The sequence below is a fragment of the Carlito syrichta genome, unplaced genomic scaffold (assembly GCF_000164805.1).
Source record: "Carlito syrichta isolate Samal-C Ts95f unplaced genomic scaffold, Tarsius_syrichta-2.0.1 Scaffold307930, whole genome shotgun sequence".
In the NCBI taxonomy this organism is placed as follows: Eukaryota; Metazoa; Chordata; class Mammalia; order Primates; family Tarsiidae; genus Carlito; species Carlito syrichta.
The window spans coordinates 269,454-275,659 of NW_007252026.1; the positions used below are offsets into that span (position 1 = coordinate 269,454).

Below are 6,206 nucleotides of genomic sequence, written 5' to 3' on the forward strand. Positions count from 1 at the left end.
GGAATTACAGGCATGCGCTACCACACCGGCTGATTTTTTGATTTATTGTAGAGATGAGGTCTCGTGCCCAGGTGGGTCTTGAACCGTGGGCTCAGGCAATCCACTCACCTCAGCCTCCCAAAGGCGTGGGATTACAGGCTGAGCCACCGAGCCCGGCTTCCATAAAATATTTAAAGATTTTTATTCTGAACCAAATATGAGTGACCATGGCCCAGGGTACAGCCTTATAAGAATATGTGTCCCAGGTGGTTGGGTTACAGCTTGGTTTTATACATTTTAGGGAGACAAGTTACAGGCAAGTGCTAGGGCCCAGATAGGGTGAGGGTAGATGGGTTGGATGGAGAGGGGCGCAGCACTACCGGAGCCAACGTCTAGGAGATGTGTGCTGGCAACCAGAGACCTGAGTAATGCAAAGATTTGCAGCACACAAAGAGGCGAAAGAAGAAAAGATTTATTTAAGCAAGTTTCGCTTTCCACAGATAGGAAGTGGGCCTACACTTTAGATGAGTGTGACCCCATAGTCCCCCCCAAGCCCTGTCTTAAATCCTCTCCCCTGGAGATGTTGTAATCAGGTAGACATGACTGCCATGACTTCCTTGTTGACCACTTGCAAATGTCTTGGCGATCCTGTGACGCAGAGACCCACTAATGTCTATACGTATTATCACAGTCCCTAGAGAAGGGTGTGACAAGAATTCTAGTGCTCCTGTACATTCCTGAACAATATTCCCTAGAGCTAATGGAGGGTGCACTTCCCCTTATCTCCTATGCATTCCCAGTGGGCAGGTTTGGGGGATCCTTGACTTCCCTGTAGACAGCGTTCAATCTACTGGAAGATAGAATCCCCACCCACTCTCCCTTCTGAGTGGTCACAAGTCCAGCGATCTGCATAACTTTTGTAATCACAAGTTTTGTGACTTATATAATCCTTGCCCAGTGCATGATGTCCTAGACCAGGTTGATTGCTGCTTCTGCCGGGCAGACCCCACCGATAAAAGCCATGAGACACCTCTGACGCCTGGCACCAGGAAGTCGACAGAAAACCCTGAGGGGGGTTCCTGGTCACCATGTATTGAGTATACAATGGATCGATACTGGTCATGCTTGAGAAGTCTGGGTTTCTAGAAAAGACAAATTACAACAGGTCGGTACTGGTACCGGTCTGTGTTTCTGAAAAGTAAGGAGTCTGTGTATCTGAAAAGACAAAGTCGGTAATCTTTTTTTTTTTTTAATTTTTACTGCAGCACTTTATTTTTCCTTACACAATGACATGTTGCTGGGGCCTAATGTTCTCACATAACAGTAGAAAGCCAAAATCTGCTGTCATCTCTTAAAGAATTAAGAATTGCATACAAAAACCTTACATAAATTAACAGGATGAATAAATATACAGGTGTAAATGCAAACCGCTTCCGATTCAAGGCAAGTAACAACCCACAGTGTTCTGGCAGAAAAACAGTTAGGAAACTGGGTCTCAAGGCTGGGATGTTTCCAACCCTGTTAAACTGGCTGGCAAGATAGAAATGACAACTTGTTCAGCTCTTGACAATCTCTAGAGATACTCTGCTGTCACATTAATACCCTGCACAGATCAAGACTCTTGGTCATGTGAATTCACAGATCATGGACTTCTCTTCCATAGCATGTTCTCACCTCAACCATGAAGTGACTGAGCCACATGTGTACTAAGGGTTTAAACCAAAAATATGTACAGGGTATTAAACAAATACCAAGGGAACAGTTAACTTGACTACAAGGTCCAAAATCAGCAACAAGTTCTATGATCCAGTACTGATATCATACAAGCTTCAAGGACAAATTTCTTTTCAAAGGCTTACTCCAGTTTCGTGAGGCTCGCATGAGGTGTATACGTTTGCCAGGGCAAATTTATACTTATGAATTAACTCGTGCAGCAAATGCTACGCATCTGCCCGCAGTCCGTTGAGAAGCATTTGCGGTGGATGATGGAGGGGCCTGACTCTTCGTATTCCTGCTTGCTGATCCACACCTGCTGGAAGGTGGACAGGGAGGCCAGGATGGAACCACTGATCCACACTGAGTACTTGCACTCAGGGGGAGCAATGATCTTGATCTCTGTGGTGCTGGGTGCCAGGGCAGTGATCTCCTTCTGCATCCTGTCAGCAATGCCCAGGTACATGGTGGTGGCACCAGACAGCACTGTGTTAGCATACAGGTCCTTGCGGATGTCTACGTCACTCTGTATGATGGAGTTGAGGGTGGTCTCGTGGATGCTGCAGGATTCTATGCCCAGGAAGGAGGGCTGGAACAGTGCCTCCTCTGGACACTGGAACTGCTCGTTGCCAATGGTGATCACCTGGCCATCAGGCAGCTCATAGCTCTTCTCCAGGGAGGAGGAGGATGTAGCAGTGGCCATCTCCTGCTCAAAGTCCAGGGTAACGTAGCACAGCTTCTCCTTGATGTCGCGCACAATCTCCCGCTCAGCTGTGGTGGTGAAGCTGTAGCTGTGCTCCATGAGGATCTTCATGAGGTAGTTAGTCAGGTCCCGGCCAGCCAGGTCCAGATGCAGGATGGCATGGGGGAGGGTGTAGCCCTCGTAGATGGGCACCGTCTCCATGTGGGTGACCCCGTCTCCAGAGTCCATGACAATACCAGTGGTATGACCAGATGTGTACAGGGAGAGCATGGCCTGGATGGCCACATACATGGCCGGGGTGTTGAAGGTCTCAAACATGACCTGGGTCATCTTCTCTCTGTTGGCCTTAGGGTTCAGAGGGGCCTTGGTCAACAGCACCGGGTGCTCCTTGGGGCCACACACAGTTCGTTGTAGAACGTGTGGTACCAGATCTTCTCCATATCATCCCAGTTGGTGACAATGCCATGCTCGATGGGATACTTCAGAGTCAGGATGCCTCACTTGCTCTGGGCCTCGGCGCCAACGTAGGAGTCCTTCTGACCCGTGCCTACCATAACGTCCTGGTGTCGGGGACACCTGATGATGGAGGGGAACACGGCTCAGGGAGCATTATCCCCCGCAAAGCCAGTTTTGCACATGCCAGAACCATTGTCAATGACAAGTGTGGTGGTTTTGCCTTCCTTTGCGATGGGGGAGATGCGGGGCGACAGGGTGACAGGTGAAAACAGAGCACAGGCCAATGGCAGCAAGTGAGCGGCAAAGTTAATCTTTACCTGGAGTATGCATTTCTCAAAACATAACTTCTACTTTCTCATCATTGTATTAAAGTTTAGGAACAAGATAACAATGGATTTCTCCGGGATACAGCTTCTACTTCTTCCTCATCATGTCAGGGTTTAAAAACAAGATAAAAAATGGCTTTCCACTCTTGGTCTGTCCTTTCAGCAAGGACATAAACCAGTATGTATAATGTCTGTAAGGTAGATATTGGTTCAGCCTAGAAAGGTGGGACACTTTCATGGAGTGGGAGGATTATCAGGTCACAGATGGATTAAAAGATTTTTCGATCGGCGATTGGTTGAAAAAGTTAAGCTCTAGCTAAAAAATTTGAAGTCAGTAGAAAGAAATGCTGAGTTAAGATAAGGGAGGCTATATTATGCAGTCATAAAGGACAAAATTAAGAACTTTGCAGCAACTTGGATGAATTTAGAGTCTATAATACTGAGTGATCTATCACAGAAACAAAGAACCAAGTATCACATGTTCTCACTCATAAGTGAACCCTGAACAACTATAAGAAAGAGATTGGTGCCAGGGGGTTCAAGACCAGTCCGAGCGACTTGATGGGCTCAGGCAATCCTTTTGCCTCAGCCTTCTAAAATGCTGAAATTACAGGCGTGAGCCACCATGCTTGGTTGAGTTTGGCATCTTTCATCAACAAAAGCAAAAAGAAGCTTAAATGAGAAAGGGCTAAAAATCACAAAAACCACATATATAAAATTACTTTCATGTCCTAACCCTTGGGGGAAGGGCAAGGATAATCAACATATTCTTTCTTAAACAATGAATCTGAAACTGCTTGAGGAGAAAAGAAGTCATTGAAAGACAAAATTGAGCTGTGGACCTTGGCTCAGGCCTGTAATCCCAGCACTTAGAGGCTGAGGCAGGAGGATTGCTTTAGCCCAGGAATTCGAGATCATTGTAGGCAAGATAGGAGACTTCATCTCTACAAAAAAGAAAAATATAAGCCAGGCATGGTGGTGCACACCTGTAGTTACAGGTACTCAGGAGGCTGAGGCGAAAGGATCACTTAAGCTGTGAGCTTGCACTGCACTCCAGCCTGGATGACAGAGTAAGATCTTGACTCAAAAAAAAAAAAAAGGAAAAAAAAGAAAGACAAAAGTGGCTTCAATCTCCAGGGACCCCACTTTCTCCAACACTTTCCTCTTGGACTCCTCCATAATGGCTCAGGGTCAGGGGATAATACCTGTTGGCCAAGAGACTTGCATCTATTATAAACTAAGAATGGCATTTGAGACTGTTTTCAGACTGTATATTCTGATGCATCCCAACCAGGCCAGAACACCAGGTAGTCAGCTTAACCAGTCTATGAAATTATCTTTCAGAAACTAGCTCTAAATCAGGAAGATGGTCTCCACCCTACGACATTAACAACCAATCAGTAGCCCTATCTTTCTGCCTGCCATGCTCCGTTTAAAAATTCTATTCTCTAAATCTTCAAAGAGACAGATTTCTGAGATTTCTCCCACTCTCCTCACTTAGCTACTTTGTGATATTAAAACTTTTTCTGTCAGGTGCAGTGGCTCATGCCTATAATCCCAGCACGTTGGGAGGCTGAGGCGAGAGGGCTGCCTGAGCCCGTGAGGTCAAGACAGCCTGAGCAACTTGGTGAGACCTCATCTCTACAATAAATAAATAAATAAATGAAAATTATCCCGGCATGATGGCACGTGCCTGTAGTTCCAGCTACTTGGAAGGCTGAGGCAGAAGGATTGCCTGAGCCCACCAGGTCAAGGCTGCGGTGGACGGGAGCGAGCCATTGCCCTCCAGCCCGGGTGACAGAGTGAGACTCCAACTAAAACAAACAAACAAACAAACAAAACTTTTCCCATTGTGTTAGCAGTGTTGGTTTTGTTTATTCTGGGCAGCGGACATAAGAACCTGATTTGGCTGTAACAAACAGAAGGAGAAAAAGGATTGAAAGATAATATTCTAAAAAATGAGAGACAGAGAAATGATGCCTACTGTGTGACATAGGATTTATAAATGACTATTTGCTTGATTGGAGTAAGAGATCTTACCACTTTATTATAAAGTTGGAGAAAACAGAATGACTATGAGAAAGAAAAGAAGCTTAGAGCAGTTTGAATAATGTGAAGTATGCAAAATTTATCACGCCCAGATATAGACACCAACAGAGACATGAGAATGAGACTTCATTTACATCCCATTCCCACCTCCACCTTCACCTCCATCCCAACACCATGTCTGGAGTAAATAGTTTAAAAGCTGCTCTTAGGTTGCAATCCTCAAGCTTGCCCCAAGTAAGCTCTCTCCTTATATTAATTTTGCCTCAGCTTCTTCCTTTGAGGTCAGCAAATTAATTCTAGAAGGGGATATTATCATTTTAATTTTTATTTATTTTTTGAGTTTTTGTTGAGTTGGAGTCTCACTCTGTCACCCAGACTGGAGTGCAGTGGCCGCTCCCGGCCACCGCAGCCTCGACCTGCTGGGCTCCGGTGATCCTTCCACCTCAGCCTTCCAAGTAGCTGGAACTACAGGTGCATGCTACCACGCCCAGCTAATTTTTAAAATTTTATTGTAGAGATAAGGTCTCACCAAGTTGTCCAGGCGAGTCTTGAACCCGCAGGCTCAGACAATCCACTTACCTCAGCCTCCCAAAGTGCTGGGATTACAGGCTGAGTCACCGAGCCTGGCTATCATTTTAATTAAAAAAAAAAATTTTATTTTAAAGATGTGGGGCACAATTCAGGGTTAGGTATACAAATGTTCATTATGCAGGTACCCTTGTGAGGAAGTTATTAATTTTATTATATTTTACAGGTGAGAAAACTAAGACACAGAGTAGTTAACTAACCTGTCCAAGCTAGTGGTATAGCCAGGATTTGACCCACAGTTTGACCCACAGAACCACTATTTGCTTGATTTCAGTAATAGTATCCACCACATAGAGTTGTCAAGATTAAATTTGTTAATACACGTAAAGCTCTTGGAACAGCTTACCCACATGAAGCAAAAATTGTGCAAGTTTTTTTTTTTTTTTTTTTTT

At 45.1% G+C, this 6,206-nt stretch overlaps 1 pseudogene; it reads right to left on the reverse strand.

Moving 5' to 3' along the window:
• Window positions 1–1,513: 1,513 nt before the first annotated feature.
• Window positions 1,514–3,428, reverse strand: LOC103267094 (annotated as a pseudogene).
• Between the last annotated feature and the right edge of the window lie 2,778 nt (window positions 3,429–6,206).